General features: G+C 44.9%; 1 long non-coding RNA gene across 1 annotated transcript in view; it reads left to right on the top strand.

Moving 5' to 3' along the window:
• LOC121020637 (uncharacterized) overlaps positions 1–24,397 on the top strand; it is a 51,592-nt gene extending 27,195 nt beyond the window's left edge. The window contains exon 3 of the long non-coding RNA XR_005786241.1: positions 24,292–24,397. This is a non-coding gene — a long non-coding RNA (uncharacterized LOC121020637). The remainder of the gene's footprint in view (positions 1–24,291) is intronic.
• Positions 24,398–26,275: the final 1,878 nt, after the last annotated feature.

The following is a 26,275-nucleotide window of genomic DNA, read 5'->3' as shown; positions in this document are numbered from 1 at the left end:
GACAACTCCGGTGACCGAATTCAACATTACACACTTAGTTGAAAAAGTAGTGATTTGGTTTTAAAATTAAAAAAAAAAAGGTTTAAGTTAATTTTCATCAGGGTGAATTTGTTTAAATGTGGTTGGAAGACATGTAAAAACTTAAAAACGTGGTTGGGGGAAGCGACCCAGAGCAATACAGGTCTGTGTCACAATGCTACTTTTCAGTTAGACAGTTCTCTTCGTTCTTCAGAAATTTCCATATATAGTTTCTCATTTAATTCTCCAAACAATTTTTTAAAGTAATACAAATTATTCCATTTTTCCAATCTAGAGGTGACGAAAATGAGTCCCAGACAGGTGAAGTGACCTGCTTAGAGGGGGCATATTGCTGTAATAGGCTTCTCACATTGTTCATGCGTCCCTGTATCTATTTCCTTACGTGTCTACACCCAGTTTAACTGCACTTACTCATATTGTTTTTGGCCAATGGAGCAATAGCAAACATGGCACAAACAGAGGCTTGACAGGTGCTTTTTCCCCTTCTTCCTGCTGGGAATCTTTGTGCCACAAGGTGCCACCTGATGGGCCACCTGGAGACCAGGCCAAGGCCGCAGACATATGGATGAGGGCATCGTAGATCTACCAGCCCCAGCAAAATAGCCAAGGGGGTAGGACCAGCCAGCCAGCCGTCAGATTCGTGAATTAATAATCAGTCATTGTCTTTTTTTTTTAAGTTTCTTTATTTATTTTGAGAGAGACAGAGAATGCCTGAGTGGAGGAGGGGCAGAGAGAGAGACAGAATCCCAAGCAGGCTCCGTGTGGTTGGCTCAGAGCCCGATGTGGGGCTCAAACCCACGAACCACTGAGATCATGACCTGAGCCAAAATCAAGAGTCAGACACTTAACTAACTGAGCCACTCAGGTGCCCTCTTCCTATGTTTTTTAACCATGTGGGAAATGTGGTTGCATTATATTTGTATTACCTATTTTATTTCATTTTATTTTATTTTATTTTAATTTTATTTTATTTTATTTTATTTATTTTTTAACGTTTATTTTTGAGAGAGAGGGAGAGCATGAGTAGTAGAGGGGCAGAGAGAGAGAGAGAGAGAGAGAGAGAGAGAGAGAGAGAATCTGAAGCAGGCTCTGAGCTGACAGCAGAGAGCCCAATGTGGGGCTTGAACTCACAAATGGTGAGATCATGACCTGAGCTGAAGTCGGACGCTCAACTGACTGAGCCTTCCATGCACCCCTGGGGATGATTGTTAAAGCATCAAGCACTAACTCACAAACCTAGAGTCACAAGGCGGACTGAGCAAGACCAAAGCACAGAACTTTTGAATCCAATTTCAGCCCTCCACTGGGGGATGGAAAAGTGGGTATTTTACCCAGAAGTTGAAAGAAATTGATCTAAAGGATTTTAAAAATTGAGAAGGGAGAAATCAGATCCTTCCACAGGGACTGTCAGAGGCTTTAGTTTTTGCTTATTTTTACAAAATTCTTTTATCTTTGTAACTAAATAGCTGTTATCTACAGACACATTTTTTCCTACTCTTAGATTTGTTCCTTCGTCGCTTGTATCATAGTTATGTGGCTTTCATTAAGGGTTAAGTTTTCCAGGGGAAAATGTAAGATAAAACCATTCAGGGTTATTCATTTATTGTCTTGACATATTTATAATTCATGGCATATGTATTTTACCTTCTATAGGCCTGTGGGGCTGAATAAAATACCCAATGTAGCATAGAGCAACATTTTTTTTTCAGACTTCCCTCCACGGGGCTTGTGCATACTCAAATCAGTAGTTCACAACTGCTCAGGAATAAAACAAGTTATTTTTGTTGTTTTACATGGCCCCAAAATATCGTGCCGAGTATCCCAATGAAAACAAACATTCATGTTTTCAATATTTGTCGTCTTAGTAGTTGCTTTGGTGAATTTCCCTCAAATCTCCCAACGGTTTCTTCGGGTTTCGTACCAAGATTGATCTTTCTCAGGCACAAAATGATTTTTTACAAACTAAGATTTAATTTGAATGGGGACGGGGAAGGAGGTGAAACAATGGCTTTTCGAGGGAGGCTGGCCGCAACTTTGAAGTCCAGAGCTATAGGCATGGCTTTGTAATGCCCCGCTGGAAAAAAAAAAAAAAAAAAAAAAATCCCACAGAAAAGTAAACATTTTGACAAGGATCTAGACATCAATTGGAGCTCATCCAGTATTAAACAGAAACACATGCTTTGTTCAAGGCATTTACAGAAACAAAACCATCCTGCCTTCTTTATTTATTTTTTTAAAGTTCAGTCTTCTATTTGTGCCCTGTCATGACTAAAGGAGACTATGAATTGGAAACAAAGGCACATTCTTCCAACTAAAATCTGAAACACGTCCACTTTCTCCTTTCCAGTGCCTTTACCCGTGACCTCACGGCCCATGCTCTCACCCTCCTCCACCGTGCCCTTCCACGTGTTACTATATTTTTATTTTTATTTTTTTTAAGGAGTCTCCACACCCAGTGTGGAGCTGAACTCGGGGCTCGAGCTCACGACCCTGAGATCAAGACCTGAGCTGAGATCAAGACTTGGACGCTTAACCGATTGAGCCGCTCAGGTGCCCCCACCACGCGTTACTATAAATGTGCTTTGGCCAAATATTAATGCTAGGCGCCGATAGCAAGAAAGCCAAACATACACCCTGAGGAGAGTCCCGAGAGTCAACTCTTTTGTTTTTTTTGTTTTTTTTTTACTTTCCTCTTGACTTGAGCTGTACCTGTGATGCTGGTGTCCCCTGTGATCTGGAAGCTTCCCACTCTGTAGGTGGGGAGTATTCTCTACACTACAAGTCTGGAAAGTTACCTCATACAACAGTGCCAGGAGTGGGTGTAAGTGCACTTTCTGGACCCTCCAAGCCCCACATTTGAAGAAGTGTGATCTATTAAGCGGTGTAGACAATAGTGACACAAAACCAAATAGTCAAAGAGCTTTGTTAATCCCGTGGGATAAGCCAGCACAAAACCAAAGCAAATGCCCCCCACCCCCCAAACCTAGAATATTTTTGTTTTTATAGGAGTTGTACAACTGGTTCATTAACTAAACTTCTCATTTTTCAACTCATTATTTTGGTGTCGATTTGATGCCTTGGTAATTCTATTAAAAACAAAAAGTTGGGGTGTTTGTAGAGTGTAGGTACAGTGAAGCACTGACAGTTTTGGCCAAATTTCTCGAAGGATCCTTTAGCTTCTAATCATTACAAAAGAATCCTCTGAGGAAGGCAGTTTTACATATTAAATTTCACCATTACCTGTTTGTAAAACTGAAACACAGTAAAATGGGAGAACATCTGTCTTTAATATTTCTTTCAAATCGCAGTTGTGATGGATGTTTCCACGACCACCCACCTGAGGGATGTGGAGGCACCAAACGGTCGTAAGAATGACGCTAGACCCACATCGGAACCCCATTGCTCATGCTCGCCATGTTGCTATGTGGCAGTAGCTTGAGCTCCTCTCCTCCTTTTCCAGGAATTTCCTACCTGGACAGAAACAGATCTAAGAGGGGGCCCGCAAACGTCTTCCCAGTAAGAGCACCTTCTGGTGCTTGGAACTGGCCTGTGTCCCTCCTCCCGATCGATGTCCGTTTGGGTTTGCTGTTGGAGGCACCATCTTTTGGAAACCACCGGCCACTCTGGAGATGTCCCTGTGTCATCAGAGAACGGCCATGAGTAGAAACACTCCTCCCTCGTGCTGCCTGAGGGTAGACGGCATCATTGGCCCTGTCCCGGTTGGGATAGGGCCTCTTTCTCACAGCATCGTTAGGTTCACGTCTCTTCAATCACCATTCCTCAGAAAAACTGTAACTCTCTTCTCCCCCTGTACATCAGGCTCTCTTCAGCTGGATTTCACACGAAATTCCTCATACGTTCAGTGCGTTTTCAGGACTCCAATCCCAATTTATTTATTAAATATCAACACCATTGGTCACACAGCAAGTGAACAGAAGCTTTTTACCCCAAATTTAAAAATTAATGAAGTTGGGGCGCCTGGGTGGCTCACTCGGTTGAGTCTCGGACTTCGACTCAGGTCATGATCGCACGGTTCGTGGGTTCAAGCCCCGCATCGGGCTCTGTGCTGACAGCTCGGAGCCTGGAGCCTGCTTCGGATTCTGTGCCTCCCTCTCTCTCTGCCCCTAACCCACTCGCATTCTGTCTCTGTCTCAAAAATAAATACACATTAAAAAAAATTTTTTTTTTTAATTAATGAAGTTGGATCATCTGGACCAGTTGGTACCAAACCAAGGCATCCTGGGGCATATGAAGATTTCCCAAGGGGCATGCTCTCATGGAGTGGTTTAAGGGAAACAGTTTTCTTGTCAGACATTTGTATTCGAAGCCTCAAACGCTGGTCGTCCTCACCTCCCCTTTCAGAATCGCCCTTATCCTGTTTTATAAAGAAAAAAAATGCCTTTCACTCATCCGGAATCTTACTATTGTGCAGTGCCCCAGGGTGGACAGACCTCTGGGATGCCAGACCAAAAGACCATTTGACATACTGTGGTCAACTCGGCCTTCTTTGACCAGGGCACCATGAGCTCCTGGTAGGTCTTCGCGTCCTTCTGCCTTCTATTTATTTCGGTTAAATGTAGAGCAAGATGAGTTGCTGGTTGTGGCAGAATGAACTCACATATGGTGTGGAACAGAAGGGCAGCAGTGGACAGTTTTCGGTCAGTACCGGTGCTTTCTTTGAGCATGTGCCTGTGGACATTGACTTCGCATGGAAAAGGCAGTATATTTGCGGTGCAGTGATGATGAGCGCAAGCTCCTGTAGTCTCTTCATTGTACCTCTGGACTCCCGTATTCCTTGACTATTCCATCTTCAGTCACTGGCTCTGTAATTGGAGACAAGCCTCAGTTTCCTCGTCTCTAAAATGCCGTTAAAATAGTGCCCACTGGGACACCCGGGTGGCTCAGTGGGTTAAGCGTCCGACTTCGGCTCAGGTCACGATCTCGCGGTCTGTGGCTTCGAGCCCCACGTCAGGCTCTGTGCTGACAGCTCAGAGCCTGGAGCCCACTTCGGATTCTGTGTCTCCCTCTCTCTCTGCCCCTCCCCCATTCGCACTGTGTCTCTCAAAAACGAATACACGTTAAAAAAAAATTTTTTTTAAGTGCTGACCGCAGCAGGCTGCGGTGAGGATTAATGGAGGCAACGTTGGAAAAACATTTCAGAGAAGCCCAGAGCAAAATAAATGCTTAAGAAGTGTTTGTTTCATGGATAAAACGCACTTACAGATTAAGTTAGAATGGGAGAGCATCCCCAGGTGTGACCAGCTATCCAGTAGTGGAGTACAGAGCTCTCCCTTCCCCAGAGAGAAGTCTGGCCTCTGTCCTGGTTTCTTGGACGGTAACCTGTAAGCCCTCAGAATGTGCCGTCCGAGGAAAGTTGTCAAAAGTGGACGTTGAGGAAAGTGCTTCTGTTTACCTGGAGGCCATTGGGCAGTGGACAGAGCCAGCGCAGTTTGGAGTGGAAGCTTTGTGCCACACCAACGATGTGCCGTGCAGTGGGGTTTGCATCATGGAGGGGCCGGAGACTGAGATCAGCTGTCTGGGCAGTCACTCAGGGCTAGGTGATGGAGCCCCAGGGAAATCCCTGGACACTGAAGCTCGAGTGAGCTCCCAGCTTGGAAGGACTCGCTGTACGTTGTCACACGCCAGTGCTGGAAAAGTAAAGTGGATCGTGACTCCCGGGGGAGAGGACAGCCAGAAGCTCCACATCTCATACTTTCTCTGACTCTGCCCCACCCACCCTTTCCCTTGGCTGATTTTAATCCAAATCTCTCAGCTGTGATAAGCGTAGCAGTCACTATAACAGCTTCCGGGGTGTTACACTGAAACCCAAGTGTAACTGAAGGCCTTGCTGATTCTGGAACCCAAGAGTGGTCTTAGGGATCCCTGAGCTTGCGATTGCTGTCACAAGTGGACATGGTCTTGTTCGTTTCATAAGGCATCTAACTATTGGGTTCCGATGTTGTATACCCGAATCCAGTACAGTATTGTATGTCCACTCTTCAATTAAAAAAAAAAAAAAAGTGGGTGTGGTCTTGTGGACTCTTTTCTCTAAACTTTGCACCTGCGAAAGGACTTTTTCTTTGTGCCCATAAGAGTTGGTGTTGTCACGTTGGCTAACTTGGCTTTTGTGATCATTTGTTTCTGAACTCAGCAATTAACTCTTGTTTTCTAAATAGGGACACATATGGAGGAGAATTACTTAATCCGACTGATAACCCAGAAGGAACTTGCAAATTCCTGTGTTGTTGTGAAGTCCCTCAGTCTCAACCTTGCCTATGGCTGTTGGTCGTGATGCAGCGGTCTGACACCTTGGCTTCCGATCAGCTCCACGGGGCGCTCAGTTGGGACGACGAACTGGGTTCCTTTAGATAAGTCAGTGTCTTATCAGTTCTGTTTCTCTGGAGAAGCCCGACTCATGCCAAGGTGGAGGCGCCTAAGAATCATCTCAAGGTTATTGTTGAAGGTGAGCTGGATCCAGTCTACTGCTCTCCCAGAGCAAAGGAAACAAGAAAAATTAGAATGTCACAGGTGGAAACAACATAGAGAGTGTTTTCCGTTTCCCTCAACATCCCTCGTCTATTCCACTCATTCTGCTTGTATGAAGAGGACTTACAGGTTCCCACACAGAGTGTTTCTTCATGTTCTGGAAAGGATCCATTCTCGTAACAGCAGCCACTGAAAACGACAGCTCAGGAAACCTAGTGCCCGCTTCTAGTCAAAATCGACGGACGGTAATAGCAAACCACGACGAACTACTCCTCATTCTCCGTGTGATAAATGCAACTCATACATGATCTCATTTGGCCTCCATCACAACAATGCACAGTAGCTGTGATTTCTCCCATTTTATTTTATTTCACTCTTTTACTTTAAATTTTTTAAAAATGTTTTTATTTATTTTTGAAGGTGAGAGAGACAGAGCATGAGCAGGGGAAGAGCAGAGAATGAGGGAGACATAGAATTGGAAGCAGGCTCCAGGCTCTAAGCTGTCAGCACAGAGCCCGACGCGGGGCTCGAACTCACGAACTGTGAGATCATGACCTGAGCCAAAGTTGGATGCTTAACCGACTGAGCCACCCAGGCGCCCCACATTCTATTTTATTTTAGAGAAAGAGCATGCGAATGAGCAGGGGAGAGGAGCAGAGAGAGACAGTCTCTCAAACAGGCTCCATGCCTATCTTGGAGCCTAGTGGGGCTCGATCCCACAACTCTGGGACTATCACCTGATCCAAGAATCAAGACTCGAACACTCAACCCACTGAGCCACCCAGGTGCCCCTATTTCTCCTGTTTTAAAAACAAGGAAACTGAAGTACATAAAGTTTCTGGTCAAAGCTTGCTAGAAGGGTGTGTTGACCCAGCCCTAGGGGACACACAGACGGAAAAACTAATGTCCACTACACGGAAGGAACTTTGTCTGGAGAAGTGAACTAGGATTGCCAGGCAAGCGAGAACCACTGCACAGGCCAGAGAAGACAGAAGCTGTCACCAGAAGTCAGGACCGTCACGCCTGGGGAATCCCACACAGATATTTCATATCGTGGGCGCCCATTTACGAGAGCAGGATGGGGCGGTGGAGAGGCAGCAATTTGACTCTGGGGCCGGACCCTGGGCTCCAGTCTGAGCTCTAACATGACTGCCCTTCAATCTGGGAAATTCCTCTTCCCTAGGCCTATGTCTCCCTACCTATAAAAGGCAATTGGATTAGAAAATCCTGGAGTTTTGCAAAGATTGTGCAAACCTCTCTGTAAAACACGGCCCCAAGCTCGGTTTTCGTGGCTTTCTCAAAAAGAAAAATACAGATTTGTTGTGCAAGTGTCCCATTTGAATCCCTTCTACTCCTCATTATCTGCTCTATTTCCCTGTGTATTTGTCTAGAGTTGTTTGAGAGAAAAAAAAAAATCCTTGGTTAGAAACAATCACTCTACACTTGTGAAATACTGTTTTCATGCCCGGCGTCTTCCGTTCTTCTTAACAGAAGCCCGAGTGGTAGTCACCGTGCTCTAATGAGAGAGATTATTTCAGAACGTCAGCATGTCACCTTGAAGAAGTTTACCGGCTTAAAAATGGGTCTTGAAGTGTACAGAAGAGGCATAATTTGCATACTTTTGCTTCCTGTAACAGTCTTTTTCCAAATAACACATCTGTCCTGTCTCCATTTGCCTGAAGCAGTGTAGAGAGCATACTGTCTTTGAAAGAGAGAATTAATAATGCATTAGGCAGCCTTCATCTGGAATAACAGTTCAGGTGTAGTCCAGTTGGCATCTAATCCAAGATACTAATATCATAGTCCCTGGGAGGGTGGGATTCCCATGTAAATTGCCATCGATTTTGTACTTTAATTTGACAGTCACTGGGGCGCCTGGGTGGCGCAGTCGGTTAAGCGTCCGACTTCAACCAGGTCACGATCTCACGGTCCGTGAGTTCGAGCCCCGCGTCGGGCTCTGGGCTGATGGCTCAGAGCCTGGAGCCTGTTTCCGATTCTGTGTCTCCCTCTCTCTCTGCCCCTCGCCCGTTCATGCTCTGTCTCTCTCTGTCCCAAAAATAAATAAACGTTGAAAAAAAAAAATTTGACAGTCACTAATGTAATGTATGCTATGAACAAGGAAGGACCCAGGCTGGATGAGGCATATAAAGAAAACCAATTCTCTGACATTCGGTTTCCTCATCTCTGGAACGCTTACCGTTGTAATATTTACCTGAAAAAGAGAGAAGGTGGTGCCTTTAAAATTCCAGTTTCTGGCGTGGTGGAGATATTCACTAAACAGTAACCTCGCCGTAGCAGATGTAAACCCTTGTTGCCCTGAAGGAACTGAATGTAAGTAGTGAGAATTCCTGCCGTCCTAATGAGTGACAATATTAGAAGCCAGAATGTGGTCAGAGAGAGAAAGATGGCAAGAACAAGAAACGGGTACGTTGAAGGAGAAGAGAGTACTTTCGTTTAGAGAAGTGAGGTAAGAATGTATCGTGGCATTTGCCATTTCTTTTGGGCCTTAAAAGATTTGGTTTTTGGGGACCCTGGGTGGCTCAGTCAGTTGAGTGTCCAACTCTTGCTTTCAGCTCAGGTCATGATCCCGGGGTAGCCCCCTGTTGAGCATGGAGCCTGCTTGAGATTCTCATCCTGTCTTTCTCTCCCTCCCTCCCTCCCTCCCTCCCTCCCTCTCTCTCTCTCCCTCCCTCCCTCTTTCCTTCTCCCTCACCATCTCCCTCTTTCTCTCTCCCTCTCTCCCTCTCCCCTGCTGGCACACTCTTTCTCTAATAAAAAAATAATAATAAAACACTAAAAGATTAGGTTTCCATAGGCAGTGTAAGGGTATTTGATTTGTAGACTCTCCTTCAGTTGTCAGCCCTGATCAGGATAATGCAGCGGGCAAGTTGAATGTCTATGGTAAAGTAACGTAACTGGATACTAAGAAATGGTTTCAAGGGGCAGGTTGTAGACCCCTGGCTCTAGTTTGTCCTGGTTAGCACTTTGACAGTGACTTGATTATCACATTGCCAGAGGACATGGAAGCTGCAGGGATGGTGTACGTGGAATAACGGGACGCAAATCCAGTGGGTTTAATCTTGTAAGATGATGTTTAAAAGCACACGTATTTACAGTTCTGTAATGAGATCCACCAAATAATCAGGCTCTAGAGTTTAGGTAGGAAAAAAAATGATGAGTTTAGTCAACTGTAAGTCATATGAGAGAGAACGTCTAAAAACCCATTGAGGGGCTCTTGGGTGGTTCATTTGGTTGGGCATCCAGCTCTTGATTTCGGCTTAGGTCATGATCTTGCTGCTCGTGAGTTCGAGCCCGGCATTGGGGTCTGTGCTGGCAGTGCGGAGCCTGCTTGAGATATGCCCTCTCTCTCTCTCTCCCCCTCCCCTGCTCACTCGCTCTCTCAAAGTGAGTAAATAAACTTAAAAAAAAAAAAAAAAAAACCTCATTGAGATTTCACGCTGCAGTGATAAAATTTCACTCAACAAACATCTAATGAAGGGCTACTATATGCAAAGAACATATATCCGTAAAGAGTACACATTTGGACGCTGTGATCTCAGGACTTGATTTTTAATAAAATCAATAGAAATGAAATGAATTTCACAGTTGAATGCTGCACTCCAACTGTGACAAGTGCCAGGAGGGAAAAGTACAGGGTGCCACACGTACACATAACAAGGGGACCTGAGCTCACGTCAGGGTCTGGGGAGGCCTTCTTGAAGAAATGACTTTCACTGAGAAAGATGATGGGAATTAACCAGGTAAAAGAATCTTCCAGGTAGAGGAGGCAGCATTTATGAAGGTCTTCAGCCAAAAGTGAGGCTGCAGACGGCAAAGACAAGACATGCCAGGACTGAGTCTCGAAGGAATTCAGTTCAACTGGAAAGTCCTGAGATAACTGGACGACTCATACGAGGTGGAATGTGGTCAGTGCTGTGAAAGATCTCAGAATAAAGTTTTGCAGATCATAGGAGATCTTTCTGTTTGCCCGGGAATTAGGTAAAAATTCACCAAGATGAGCTTTCGTTTGTTTTTTTTTTATTTTCGAGAGAGCGTGCACACATGTGAGCAAGGAAGAGTGAGTGGGGGGGAGAGAGAACCTCAAGCAGGCTCCACATTCAACGCAGAGCCCAACATGGGGCTCAGTCCCATGACTATGGGATCATGACCTGAGCTGATATCAAGAGTCAGATGCTCAACCAACTGAGCTACCCAGGTGCCCCTCGTTTAGGTCTTTAAAGAAAGATGTGGTTCTGGTGGGCAGGGTTAGGGTATCCTCCAGAGGCAAAGACCGGTTAGAGGAGGATACGAAGAGTTAAACAGGGAGGAAGAGTCTCGGTATGGTGTGGGATCGTGGGAATTGAAGAGAAGTTTACAACGAGAGATGGGTCATCATTTGGGATGATTTGACAGTGTTCAGGTAGGATGAGAACTGAGCTCCATCCACTGTATTCACCCAACTGGAAATTACTGGTAAACTTAGCGTGAGTGGACTGAGCTGTGAGTAAAAAGTGAGGAAATGGAGCCCACAGGTAGGGAGCAGCCCAGAACGGCTCGAAAACTCAATGCTGTAGGCTTTCGGTGACCGGATCCTTGTGATGTTCCTTTTTTTTTTTTTTAATTTTTGGAATGAAGCACAGAACAATAGTCATGCAGTAGTCCTACAAAACTTAATTTCAGTTGGATGAATGAATATTTGGGGAAAGAAAGGTTAATTATACTAGAAATAGGACAAGACTTTGGGGAAAAAGACTTACTATCACACTTTGTCTCTAGCAAATTACTAACTTTGTGACCTTGGGCAAGTCATTTAACCACTTGGAGCCCTACTTTCCTTACTTATAAAATGAGGATAATGATAATTGATCTAATTTCCCTAAAGAGTTGGTGAGCATGCAAAAGTAAGAAACTTTCCATGAATGTGTGGGGTCCTTATCTAATAAAAGATACTTTAGTATTCGAAGGATCTGAAGCTATGTCATGGACTGAGGAGGTGGTCAGATCATTGCCTCCTCTTCCTGGACTACATTTCCCAGGGACCCTTGCACTGGAATAGCCCTGTGTTTGTGTGTGAGCAGTGACGTGTGACCAGAGGGGTTATGTGCCGCTTCCGGGACCGGGTCACTGAAGCCTCCCCAAAGGGCCCCTACATGCTCCTGCTGCTTTTAATGGTTTCCTGCAGATGGGTGATGGGGTAAGAACTTGTAAGTTCCTACTACCAACTTGGAAGACAATTTGGTGTTTGTGTCAAAATTTGAACATTCTCCTATCCCACAGTCCTGCTATTGTAGTCCCAGGTATATTAGCTCTAGAGAAAGTTGGAAATGTGCTCTTACGAGACATTTTTTTTAATGTTTATTTATTTTTGAGAGAGAGAAACAGAGTGTGAGCAGGGGAGAGGCAGAGAGAGAGGGAGACACAGAATCTGAAGCAGGCTCCAGGCTCTGAGCTGTCAGCACAGAACGCGACGCGGGGCTCGAACACACGGACCATGAGGTCATGACCTGAGCCGAAGTCGGACACTTAGCCAACCAAGCCCCCCAGGTGCCCCTCTTAGGAGGCATTTTTGAGTGGGTTTGTTTGTAATAACCCAAACTGATGGCAATCTCGATGTCTTTCAATAGGAAATCCAATGTCCATGCCTAGAAGAATGGAGAAAGCAATTGAAATTCACAAAGATTAATTAACACTATGGGAACAAATCACTATACGTGACATGACGTGAATGGAAGTAAGAAGTATAATGATAGGTGAAAAACACAAGTCACAAAGGAAAACGTGGCAAAATTATAAAAGACTGAATAAGATAAAATGGGGCCAAGAAATACACTTGTTAACACTGTATGCATCAGTGACTTTTTCAAAAGGAGGAAGGGAATTGTATAAATAATGCCAAAAAAAAAAAATACTGCACACAACCACCATGAAACTCGGTGACTGAAAGAAAGAAACACATGGGGCACCTGGGTGGCTCAGTTGGTTAAGCGTCTGACTTTGGCTTACGTCATGATCTCACGGGTTGTGAGTTTGAACCCCGCGTTGGGCTCTATGCTGACAGCTCAGAGCCTGGAGCCTGCTTCGGGTTCTGTGTCTCCCCATCTTTCTGCCCCTTTGCCTCTTGTTTGCTCACTCGCTCTCTCTCTCTCTCAAAAATAAATTAAAAAACATTTTTTTTAATAAATAAAGAATCACGTAATATGTATATAGCTCACTGTCGGCTGTGTTCATCTGACCTTGCCACTGCTCGGTTGACCTGACCTAGGTTTCCTCGTATTTCCATGGGGGCTACGGGTTTGCTGGGTGGTTCTGGTAATCTTGGCTGACACATGTTCTTGGCTCGGCTGTCGGCTGATCTAGGATGGCCATGACCTAGGGCGACATAGCTCTGCTTTGTGTGTCTGTCGCCATCCAACTGGCTAGTCTGGTCCTGTTCTCATGATGGGGCCCAGAGGGAAGGAATCAGTGAGAGCGATCCTGCAAAGGGCCAACAGGAATGTGTGTGCACTTTCCAAAGCTCTACTTCTGTTTCCTTTGCTTATATCCTATTGGCAAATGCCAGGCACATTGCCAAGCGTAGCCTTAGAGCGGGAAGGGAGGACGTTCTAGGATAGAGGCCATAGGAGGACATTAATGAGGGCCGTGGATGCAATCAGCCTGGCAGAAGTGATGACCCCTGTCAGGACGGCAAGGGGTGGGAAGGAGAGGAAATGCAGCTGCCAGCTGATTGGTGATGTTCTAATACCTACGTGAGGCAGTGGTTTTTTACTTTTCACTTTGTAATTGTGCCTTGTCACAGGCATGCATATATTATGTTTATCCTTTTAAAAAAATTTTTAATGTTTTCATTTTTGAGAGAGAGAGCACGCAGGAGCAGGGGAAGCGGAGAGAGAGAGGGAGGCAGAGAATCCAAAGCAGGCTCCATCCAGGCTCTGAGCTGTCAGCACGGGAGCCTGATGCGGGGCTTGAGCTCGTGAACCGAATGGAGACATCATGACCTGAGCAGAGGTTGGACGCTTAACCAACTGAGCCCCCCGGGCACCCCTATGTTTATTCCTTTGTAACCACCAAGTGCTAGACTTTTGAATATTCAAGGGAAAAGCTTTTGGGGAACTCCAGTGGCAAATGAGGCCTCTAGGCCTCTGGATTCTCTCTGTTTCTGCAAAATGGGATATTAATTGTGGCTTTTAACAGAAGATTGTGACTTTGACAAAGAAAGCACATATCAAATGAAATTGAAGGACAAGCTGTGCCAAACTGGTGAGAAGAATTCTTTTTTTTCTAGAGACCTCAGATCAGATTTCGGCATTGTAGAAAATTCATTCATTCTGCTCTGTTCTCTCTTTTATGCTGTTTGTTTTATTCCTGGAACAAAGATCCCACAGCTTGTCTTCGAAAGACTTCCATGTGAGTGTGAAAGAGGGTAGGATTTGGAACATGCTAGAGTTCAGATAAAACTCCTGATTTTTTTTTTTTTTTTTTTTTTTTCAAAGCGCTTCTCAATTGGACGCAGATCTCAGACCTCCAGGGTTTGATTCATTCATCTCGAGCTGGAACTCTTTTTTTTCTCCCCGGTCCAGAAGACTGGGAGATTCACTTTAAAAAGATGCTGCCGCGGCTTTTTTCCACATCACAAAAGAATTAATGTTTGTGCAGCCCTTTGAAGATGTGGTGTCACGCATGTGCTATTATTAATAATAAACTACAGATCTGCTTCACACCATCTGAAAAACAGGGCTGTGCCACCATGAAAGGGCTCTTATTTCAGCCCGTTCTCCATTGTGCTTCCCCCCGGGTCCTGCTCTGCTTCAGTCTGGGGCTGCTTCCAGAACATGGGTAAAGAAAGCAGCTGGAGGAAAACAAAACCACCTCTACCACCCAACACATTAAAAAAAAACAACTGAAGTAAAAGAGGTTTGTTTCTTAAGTTTATTTATGTCGAGAGAGAGTGAGCATGGGAAGGGAGAGAGAGAGAAGGAGACAGAAAGAGAATCCCAAGGAGGGTCCTCACTGTCAACGCAGAGCCCGATGTGGGGCTCGAACTCACAGACCGCAAGATCCTGACCTGAGCCGAAACCAAGCGTCGGACGGGTAACCGACGGAGCCACCCAGGTGCCCCTAAAAGAGGCTTTTATAACCATTAGAGGTCAGTGCCACCTGCTACGAGCCTTTTGGCCGGAACGTGGGTTTGGGACACGGTACCTGCTGAAGGTAGGGACAGACGGAGCGTGTCTGATTCTGCGCGCATTCTGGGGGAGGACAAACCTTCTCAGGGCTTGCCAGCCTGCACAGCCAGGAAAGAAGGCACTGATCACAGCCTGCTGTCTGTCTCTCCTTTTCTGGGAGTTGTTCTTTCCCCCCTTTTCTGGAACCACCCCTATCATTCCTCCGGTAGCTTTGTGCAATCTACAAGCTACCTTTCCACGGTGGAGTTTGGGGAGATGGGTGTAAAATGAGGCCACTGTAAATACCAGCGCAGTACAGCCTTGAGGACCGGTTTCACTTGGAGAGGTGAGAACACACACACGGGGCTGAAATGCAAAGGGTGGTTTCCGTGGGCTCGACTCCACGGACCGCGGGGACACCCACTGACCGGCCTGAGGCGGGAGAGGCACGTTTGAGAGCTGGGTCTGTTCTGTTTTTGAAAAAAAACAAACACAGAAACACTTTACACCTGCCTTTGGTGGCGATTTTCAACTCACCCTGCCAGTTTCAGCCTCCCGTGGGCCCGGCTTCTTTTGGGAGCTGCGTATTCAAAATGGACTTCTGCCTCGTTTCTGAATTACAGCGGCTGGCAGACGGGGAAAGGATGGATCTCTCGCTCCATTTCGGGCCCCAGCGCTGAAGGTGTAATATATGAACAATGGAGCTGGGGAGAGAGAGAGACGGAGCAAGCAAAAAGAGGCAAAAATACAAAACTCAAGGAAATCAAGATCACGCTGTGCAAAATTGTTACAGCTGTTTCTGTTTTCATTGGCTGTTTCTTTTGGCTTCGCTTTTTCAGCAACTGCCGTTCAGATGGGCAGGAAGGCATACGGCGCGGCCCAGCTCCGCGCTGGGAGGACCGTGGATGGAGCAGGGAAGGAGGGGAGGGGCAGGCGCTGGGGGAGGAGGTTCTGAATTTCGTACAGCCCTTGGAAGAGCTACACATCAAAGCATTTTTTTTTTTTTGATAGTTTGGTGGAAGCCTTAGCAATAGAATTCAGATGCACTTAATGGAAGGCTCTTAAAAGCATCCCATCTCCCTGGCTGGATCAGATTAGCGGGCCGTTTAAGGCATTGCACCAGCCCTGGAAATGACGTTCCGATATCTCGGAGGAAATAAAGTGTCAGGACACATCCTTTTTTCCCTCTCTCTCCCCGACTGTGATTCACCTAGACCATTGCACAGGGCTGAACATATGGAGAGTGCACATTTTCCCTGGGGAGCTCTCTTTCTCCCGGTTACAAATGGAATGAGCTGTGTGCCTGCTCACTGACCCTAGGAGGATATTGGCAGCTGGGATACAGCGCCCCAAGGCTTGGCAGAAAATGCACACCCACCTTGATTACCCTGCATAGCAGCTGGAAGGTGAGCCAGGAAAAAAAGCATGTGGAAAAGCCCACAATTACCCTCTCACTCTCTTAAAACTTCCTATCGAATCGGTGATTTAACTGACGTTTTTAAGGTTTATAAAATTGCTTACACTGAAGTTCTTGGATTTGATACTGTTCTTAACCACCCCTGTCCCCCCACCCCCACTCCAGACACAACCACTCTTAACCAAATTCATTCTGCAAACCGTAAGGAAAGATTATTCTAAAAGCAAACACTGAGTCCCGAAATGAAGGCATGTGGGCAGTAGAACAGGGAAATCAGGAATATAGCAAGGGGGAAAGCGTTTACTTCCGTTTGGCTTGTAGTTGGAGCAAAAGGGAAAGTTTAATGAAAAGGCGATTAATGAAAAATACCTAGAGCTGGTGATACGTTGTTACACACTCTCGTGTTAAAAAAAACGTCCAATCCAGTGAGCCCCACTGTAGAATGAAGGGCAGATCCCAAGCCCAGGGACCAAACATTGGTTCTGCTTTGAACTTACTTGACTTTTCTGGACTGGACCTCTGACTTGACCGCAGGAGGGCAAATCGTTTACCTTTATGCCTCAGTGTGCTCATCCATCAATGGAAGCTGCACTGGGGAGATGGCTTGACGGAAGGTTGCAAAGCCCTTTGAGGCTCTAAAACCCCAGGTGATTGTGAACAACAAATCTAATGTGATTAGATGTGCCTTGGTTTCTTGGTTGTGTCTTAGTCATTTTTTTTTTTTTTTCATGTTTACTTCTGAGAGAGAGAGAGCACAAGCCAGGGAGGGGCAGAGGGCGAGGGAGACACAGAATCCGAAGCAGGCTCCAGGCTCCAAGCTGTCAGCACAGAGTGTGACGTGGGGCTCGGACCTGTGAACCATGAGATCATGACCTGAGCTGAAGTCAGAGGCTCAACTCAACCGACTGAGCCACTCAGGCGCCCCTACAATGATATATTTTGAGATGTGCCATGCTTCTTTTGCATTTTCTGATTTCATCTCTTCCTGCTTTGTTCTTATGTGTTAATCGTGGCTAACAGCATATCATTATTGCCAGATATTAAATTTGTTTAAAAGTTTTCAGTTCTGGGAGAATGTGGTCCAGGTAGAGTGAGGCAGGCTGTTTTTATGAAAGGGGGCTCACTAACCTCCTTGAACAGGAAATGGAGTGATTTCCCAAATTAGAGATGTCTAGGGAGAGCTCTTCTCCTCTTACAAAGAAGGAAACTGTTCCTTGTGAAGGAACAGTAGTAAAAAAAATAACAGATTTAGTTATTTGTCGCTAATACTTAAAAGGATATGGTAAGTTTGTTTGCACCTCAGCTCTTAGTGTAAGGGTGGGTGAAATTCTTTTGCCCTGGGCTTTGGCCACAAAATGCCATTGGTTGATGGGGCTTGACCATACATTCCCTCCTGAGAACCTTGTGAAATTTAGATGTAAGACTTTGAAACTGAAGCACTGAATGTTCTTGTTTGCTCTCCGTGTTCAGCCTTAAACTTTTATCTGTAGCCCTAGGAAACTCTGCAAAGGTCAATCTTGTGAACATGGACGTTGGTTATACTTTTCGGGGTCATTATGAACAGCCTCGCTGGAAAAAACAGATCTGTTTTCTTGATTCACTTTTCTGTGCTTTAGAATGAAAGTTATTATACTTCACAATGTTTAAAAAAAAAAGGCATCTGGGGAGCCTGGGTGGCTCAGTCAGTTAAGCATCCAACTTCAGCTCAGGTCATGATCTCTTGGTTCGTGAGTTCGGGCTCTGTGCTGACAGCTCAGAGCCTGAAACCTGCTTCGGATTCTGTGTCCGGGGGGGGGGGCGGGGACGCGGCTCTATCTCTCAAAAATGAATAAACGTTAATTTTTTTTTTTTAAAAAGCATCTGTTGCGTGTTACTCCAAATTTGAGATACCATTAGTCAGGAGCATCTTTTACAAATGAGGAGTCGATTTTTGCATTTTGAGGTTCAGCCAGGCACTCCCATTATTCGGCTATACGCCGAACCTCACTTGCAAAAACATGTTTCTGCCATTATCCTTACAGAAGGCCGTGTGTTCACACACATGCACAATTATGAGGCTGAACATCCCTTCTTCTCTGGGTTACTCTTTGATCTTTTATTGTTTTGCTGCTGTGTCCATATGGAAATGTTACCAACCAGCGGGCAATTCCTTTTCCATTATGATTCCTCGTCCAGAGTCTTTCCCCCCTGTTGTTTCTTATTTGTGTTGGGCTCCAGATTGATGCCAATGTTTCAAAGGAGTACACCTCCTCGGGTTCAAAAGCTCAATTTGCTTTAAGCAGCCATCAAAGCTTACACTCAGATTTAAGTACTTGTTTATAGCCAGGTTTTTCTGACATGCAGTGACAATGTGGGCATCTCCCAAGAAACAGTTTTCTTGTGATACGGGGGGGGGAGACCTTTGGGATCGGGTAGGGAGGTCATCACATCAGCCCTGTCAGCAAGAAGCCCGTTTTCAGTTGGTGTTCCCTCTGCTGATGTCCGTTTTGGTCCTTACCAATTGGAAGTATATATAAGACCCACAGTGGCATGACCTCATCCAAAGAAGATCGATTGAAAATTTTCAAACCCTAAAAAAGCTCAGTTTGTGGATGGTAGGTTTATGTTCATTCGTAAAATTTCTTCCTGTCCAGAGTACCCAGTAATGCTTGTCCTGGAAACCCCCCACTTTTTTATACCGGAAAATACCAAAGATGTGAGAGCATAGAGGTATGTGTTTGCTAAGGGAACGTTTTTTTAATAGCCTTCTGAATCTCCTCCTTAGAAGAGATTAAATAAAGCCGGTGCCTTTCCACTTCCCAAGTCTATCTCACACATCAAACAAATGAAAATCCTTCCAAAACTCCTTTCCCTTCATGCCCACACTCAAATATGCTGTTTTATGTGGGTTGACCAAAGTCTTTTTCTGATTTTCCTCCCCATCTGTTCTTTGAATAAACATGCATCCTAAAGGAGGACTTACAGGATCAAATTTGATTCCTGTATTTGGAAATGTTTTCAAAAGACCATGCCGCACTTGGCTATTCGGTCAAATTAGGTTCCGTTTGCCTCTAATAGCATTTAATTACCTCCCACACGCTTCTCACACTCTTTCACTTCTTGGTCTGCATGACTTAGCTCTTCTGATGTCCGACAAAGTGTACCGGCTATATTGGCCGTCTGGAATTGTGGAAACCAAAATTACCGGAGACACAACCGGTTAGTTTTTAACTTTTCAGGTTGTTATGTGGCCAAAGACACGGCATCTCAATTTCTTGCTTTTACAAGTGGATTGCTATACTCATGGTGATGAGGGAGCGTGGGGCAAGCTGAGGACAGAATACAGGCTGGCACCCCGTCCCCTCCCCCAGGTGGAGTATATGTGACAGTCCCCGGAAACGCCTGGCTGCCCAAGAACAAAGGAAAGGGGTGTCAGTGCTGGCCATGGTGATGGGGGAAACTAAGGCAGATGAAAAATTAAATTCCCTTACTGCCTTTAGCCCATTGACAAATCCTTGAAACAGGCAGTGACCTCTCTCTAGGAGCTCAGCTGCCTCAATGATGACACTTTCCTGGATGCAAAAGAGAACTTTAGCTTAACATTGAACCTCGAGGATCCTGTGAGTATACTTCCTTTATCTCAACTGCAGTAAGGTAGACGCTGGCAATCATACTCGAAGCTTATGGCCCCCCAGTATGCATCTGAAAGGTCTCATGACTGAGATTTTGTTAAACTGTAGTGAGTGGCATTTCCCTAGTAACAGCTAGCCCCTCAAGGTCCTGGAAACCTTGCTTCCAAAATACCTTAGAGACTCAGTCTATCCCTCACCCCCTCCCAATCTGAGGGTATATAGTGAGTTACCCGTCACAACCCCATACAGCTCTTCCTGCCCACGGGTCCTGTCCCCGTGCTTTAATAAAATCCCCTTTTTGCACCAAAGACGTCTTCAAGAATTCTTTTCTTGGCCCTCGGCCCTGGACCAGCCCAATATCACCCGAAAACTTCATCAATATGATTTAAAAACTCACTTGAATGGAAAGCAATGTGCACTAATAAATCTCCGAGAGACGTTCAACCCAAAGTATGAAGCATCGAGGACAAGTTATCTTACAGTTATCCTCAAGGAGGGATTCGGTTATCCTGATTAATTTTTATTTTTCTTTCTCCAGATTAGAAAGGAGAGGGGGGTGGAGTGAAGGCCTTGTGTGGAATGTCATGTTCAGTTGTCATTATTTCCGGTTTACAACCTCTGCATAGGCTGAGATTATGTCTGTTAATCGGAGTTCAATTTTAGTGGCATCACATACAAAGATTAGTTATCTTCAGTATCCTAATTCAGTTTATTTTTATTTATTTTTTAATCTCTACTCTTGAGAGAGAGAGAGACAGTGTGTGAGCCGGGGCAGGGAAGAGAGGGAGAGGGAGACCCAGAATCCAAAGCAGGCTCCAGGCTCCGAGCTGTCAGCACAGAGCCCGACGCGGGGCTCGAACTCACAGACTGAAAGATCATGACCTGAGCCGAAGTCGGATGCTCAACTGACTGAGCCACCCAGGCCCCCCTCCTAATTCAGTTCAAACCTGGAGTTGGCAAACTTTTTTTTTTTCTTTTGAAGGGCCAGATAGTGAATGATTTAGGTTTCGATGTGCACTATGATCAAAATCGCATATATTAGGTAGGGACGTAGAGGATAAAAGAGGAAGCGCTTGCCCCTCTGTGGTCCTGTTCGCTGTTTACATTGAGGCACTCCTGCCTTCAGCTGGAGACGTTCTCTGGCTCTGGTGGGTCGGGCCTGGTGGGCAGGCAGGAGTGTGTGGTGCCCCGGGGATGGGGATGGGTGGGTGGGTGGCCCCTGTTCCCAGGGCAGGCGCTGCAGGTGGGAGAAATTGGGACTGTGGCTTGCAGCGTTAGTGCACGGAGTAGTGACTGAGGGCCGTACACAAAGAGGCTTTGGTCTGGATGTGGTCTCCTGGCTGCAGTTGGCCAAACTCCTGATTACACAAACACCTAGATGCCGATGACTCCAAACTGATATTTCCGGTGTGAGTTGTACCTGCTGTACATTTCCCCTTAGCTCCTTGGTAGGCCCTTTAAAGAAAAGATGTCCCAAACTCATTATATTACCTTCTTCCCTCCATGCCCCATTTCTGCAAACGGCACCACTGTGCTCACCCAGCTGCCCGAGTCAGAAACTCTGCGTCCATTTCTGACTCCTCCTTTCCTTCATGCTTTTGCCTACAGTGACTGGACTAGAAGCGACGGAAAGGCCTGAACAGATCTAGCTCATGTTAATATTTATAACTTCCTCTAGAGGGCCTGACACACAGTAGGCTTCTAAAACTTGGTTGTTGAGTTAATCTACCCAACACCAAACGTAAATGATTCTTCCTGATCATCTCATTCCTCTGTCAACATTTATCCATGGCTTTCTGTTGAATAAAGAATAAGCATAAAATGTTTGCAGACCATGCAAAAACTTTTCCTGTTTGGACTGTGCCTCCTCTAAGGACTGATGATACAGAATTATGTCACAGGCACTAGCATCTCTCGTACTTGATGTCTTCAGGCGGTGCTGTTCCCTCCGCCCAGAGTGCTTCTCCACTGGATTTCCATGTCCTTCCAGACTTGAGTCTGTTATCTGCAGGAAGAACCCCCAGGTACCTTCCCATTCATCAGGTGTTTGTTGTCACAGAACTACGCAGGGCTCCCCCCAACTTTACCGTAAGACTTCGTCGGTGCTGAGATTACTTGGTAAATGCATTCTCCCTTACTGGATTATACATAGCATCAAGGCAAGACTTTGTCTGTCTTTTTCTGTATCTTAGTTTGGCGCTTGGAACATGGCTAAAATGACACCTAAGTGTATTTGAGAAACCTCAGAACGCTTTTTGCATCCATGTGGACTCAAGAGGGGTCTTTCTAGAGTCCACTGGGCCTCTCTCAAACCTTCTGTTTGCAGCCAGAGAGAGCAGGTTACAATTAGTCTGTGCTAGGGATTGCTTTGTGTAGTGAAAGGCACTGGGGCTCCTATTGGAAAGGATTTTGGTGGGGGGGGAGGGTAGGAGGAAAGTGCTTTGAAGCCCCAAGGCATGGTCTTTGGTCTAGAAATCCCCCTGGGTCTGGCTTTGTTGCACACAAGGCAAGGCAATTGCATTTACAAGTTACTTAGACACAAAGAGGCTGAGCCTGACTGGGGCAGCCAATCGGAGCCAGCATCAAAGTGTAAATTTTGTCCTACAGTCACAATGGCAATGCTCATACGATATCAGAGATGGCAATGAGAATCTTGAGTTATTTATTTATTTTTTTGAGTTATTTCTTTACATGCATAAAAGAAAGTCCATAATGATCATCGTAATCAATGATTGTAATACCCTCTATGTGCATGTCAATATTAAACAGCAAGGAGGACGCCTGGCTGACTCAGTCAATAGAGTGTGCGTCTCTTGATCTCAAGGTCGTGAGTTTGAGCCCCTTGTTGGGTATGAAGCCTACTTAGAATAAAACTTAAAAAAATTATATGACACGAAATCAAGCAATATATTACCTAGTGTCTCTTTTTCCTTTCTCAACTCTAGGTAGGTGGAGAATTACAAATAGAAAAAGTGTAAGAGATAATTATATCATTGCAATAATTTAGAAAATCTGAAACAAAGCCTGGTGGCAGTGGCCTTAGGGGGAATGTAATACCAACTAAGTTATTTGAATATAAGCATGATGTTGTTTAATGCATCCATCATGTAATTAGGCATCATTAAGAATCTTTCTAACATACAGTGATAATTGAGATAATAATGAAGGAAAAGAGATAGTAAAGATTATAGACATTTGGAAGAAAGTTGCTCTTTTGAATTTAATAAGGAATATAATAAAGTACCTGAAGGCATTGTAAGAGTCCAACAGGGGGGTTGAGCTTCAGGGATTTGTGAATTTTTTTTTTTTTTTTTTTTTTACGAATACAGTACTGTACATGTATTTTCTCATGATTTGCTTAATAATTTTTCTTTTTCTCAAGCTTACTTTATTGTAAGAATGCAGTCTATAATACATATGCAAAGTATGTATTAATCAACTTTATGTTATCAGCAAGGCTTCTGGCCAACAGTAAGCTATTCAGTTATGGGAGAGTCAAAACTGATATGTGGTTTTTTTGACTGCGTGGGTTAGCGCCCCAACCTCTGTGTTGTTCAAGGATCAACGGTACTCAGACTCTCCAGTTATATCCTTTCATTAACCACAAACGCCTGGCAGTTAGATGAATTTGGGTTATTATCAGAGAGGGAGGAAAAAGTATAAAATTGCATGCAGAGAGAATGCCTGCTCTATGCCCTTCGCCCCTGCTTTTCTTTCACCCCAGTAAAAGGACGAAAAATATTCCCAAAGTTCCACTTCCAAATTACTTAGAAAGGGGGCCTTTTAGTAACTAAAAACTCCTCCAAAAGGATACAATTAATTTACAAAGCAAGACAACTTCCTAAGCTTTCCTATCTTCCTGTTTCATGAAAAAGAAAATAAGACATCATGGTTTGATCCATAATTAATCACATGAGAATGGAATTTATTTTTGTCCTGAAAATGTTGGTTTTGGGGGAAAGGAGAAGGTAGGGCTTTTTTTTTCCGTTTTTCTCCCTGTTTCTCTCTCTCTCTCTCTTTCTTTCTAACATTAAGGAAGAAACTAGCAGAAATAAATGAATCATAAAATTGTGGGCAAACCAGACCACTGGAATTAATGAGATTTCTCCAAGTAGAACTTTCTCTGAGGCCAGGTTTACGCTCTGGGAAAAAAAAAAAATATGTGCGCTTGTAGGGCTTTAAAGATGAAAACTGTTTCCTCTGCACGGTAATGCAGAAAAGGATTTACCCCACCAAATTTCCCCAGAGTCCTCACTAATAAGATAAAGTCAGCTGAAAATCACTTTGCTCAGCATAGACTGTGACTTCTGAAAGGCTCATTGAAATTAATCAGTACATTTCTGTCCTACGCTGTCTTTATGTTTCACATCTAAGAATGTTCCTTAGGACCAAGTGAGGAAGAGGCAGTTTCCTCATAGTCTTTGGCAGGTGTCATTTACTTGCAAGGTGGGCTGACAGAGGCGGAGAGCAGCTCATCTTGAAGGTTCTGTGTGTTGCTAGAGCTGACGTATGTGATGAGTGGGCAGACGAGCCTCTGTGATCTACTTTCTTCGTTCTGCGTCATTCCTCTCTGGAGTATTTCACAGGGACGTCCAAGCCAGCGTGGAAGAATGAAGGACCGCACCACCAGGCAGAAACTAAAGGGAGCAACCAGGAGAAATGGGTCTTGTGTTGGAAGCTACGCAAAACACCAGGAAGGTGTGTACTTCTTTGGGGAGCCCCAAGTGGATGCTTTTGAGGCCTGATGTTTTCGTGGCTTGCTTTGAGACACCATCGCAAATGACCTTGTTCTCTTCGTTCAGACACGTCTGCTTTTCTCATCTATCAGAATGTCCTCTTTCAGAGGGCTGGGACTGTCCCTGGATTTCTTCAGCCTTGCCGTAGAACCTTGTTGAACGATATGAAAAAGGAGATAGTCGATAGCATTTGGGAAATTGGGTTGTACGGTAAATGACTTAAAAGATGCATAAAGTCTTGCTCTAGAGCAAGACAGTCCTAAACCCTTCTTTCACTTTTGACATTTAAATAAAATACTTAAGGTCACTTTGCATGTTTACATGTAAGTTTTCCTTTATTTAATCACCATATGTAAACAATTTGTTTCCTGGTATCTGTAGTTTCTAACTCTTTCCTCCTCTCAGTTGAATTAATAAATTGTAATGAGGTTTTGTGTCTCTCTCTGTCCAGAAAAATTTATTCAATTCTAAATCTGTGGCCTCACTTGCTAATTCCTAACCTTTTGCTATTTGTGTGTGTGTGTGTGTGTGTGTGTGTGTGTGTGTGTGTGTGTGTGTGTTGTCTGGATCTACTTCTTCAGGATAATGTGGCAGAGACGATGCCATGTGTTCACCAAATTTCATTTTTATTTTCCTCTTCTTTGGACACACAGCAGATCACATTTCCCAGTCTTTCCTGTGTTAGGTGGAGGCAGACCATGGATGCTGGTCAATGAAATGTGAAAAGGAGGAGCACATGCCAATCCCAGGCTGAGACAGTGAAAAGCCCTCGGGACTCTTTGGGCAGTTTCTTCCCCTGCCATGGGGAATGTGAAGGCCTCATGTTGAGACAGAGGAGCCTCCGGATCAAAGCCACTTGGATCACCGTGTCGCTGCATGGAGGACACCTGCCATGGAGGATGGCCTGGGCCCACGGCCAGACTATGCATGTGTTATGTTAAACTATGTAAGACTGCATGGCTGTTGTTTACACAGCGTGAGCCAGCCTGCTCTAGCTGATACTGAAAAGGATGCTGTAGGAGTGCTTTCTAGTCCCCTGGGAACACCTTGTGTTTTATCACTTGTGATAACGTGGGTAGTAAACACCAGTCTTGAGCTGTGGGGAATCCTAGATTTTTTTGGATGGTAAGCTCTTAAATTATTATTAGTGTGCAAGTGACATTCAACTGAAGGATAAAATAGCGAGAATAAGGTACATATTGAGGAGAAAAGGCCACAGTGGAAAAAACAGCTCTGTTGAAGTTGAATCCCAGTCTCCCACCCTTATCTCTATTCCTTTGAGTTTTATAATCTGCTTTCCAAGTCGGTTACCTCATAATTAAAATAAGGATCACACTCTCTGCTTTATAGAATTGCTGGGCGGACGTACTGGCATAGGTCACTAATGTGACCTTGAGAGAGATACTTGAACTTTGTGAGCGTGAAATTCTTTATGTTTAAAAGTAAAGCAATACCCACCTTGGGGGCTGTGGTGAGGACGCATGAGAATGTGTGCGTTCCGTGGTTTCTGGCACATGCTGTATGCTCAATAAGGTTGATTGCCACCATGAGTTGATAAGCAAACGTGTTGGGATTTACTCTCCACAGTGGCATCTCCAAGCACGGGGGCTTATACCTCGATTAAGGGCGTGAAGAGTTTTCCGTACCTCGGGCTCCACGTAGAGCTGGACAGTCTCATTTTGCTGTTTTGTTATTAGCATGGAGTACAAATAAATAAATGCCACTTTCCTTTCTTGTGCGTGAGCCCTATCGTTCAGTGTTCTTATAGACCATTCTGAGTCCGTCTTGGGCTCTGCATGGAGAGAAATGGGCTTCAGGTTTGCT

Source organism: Herpailurus yagouaroundi, unplaced genomic scaffold (assembly GCF_014898765.1).
Source record: "Herpailurus yagouaroundi ecotype Mexico unplaced genomic scaffold, PumYag 250, whole genome shotgun sequence".
Classification (NCBI taxonomy): Eukaryota; Metazoa; Chordata; class Mammalia; order Carnivora; family Felidae; genus Herpailurus; species Herpailurus yagouaroundi.
Note: the sequence above shows the minus strand (reverse complement) of the source record. Positions and strands in the feature narration are given on the sequence as shown.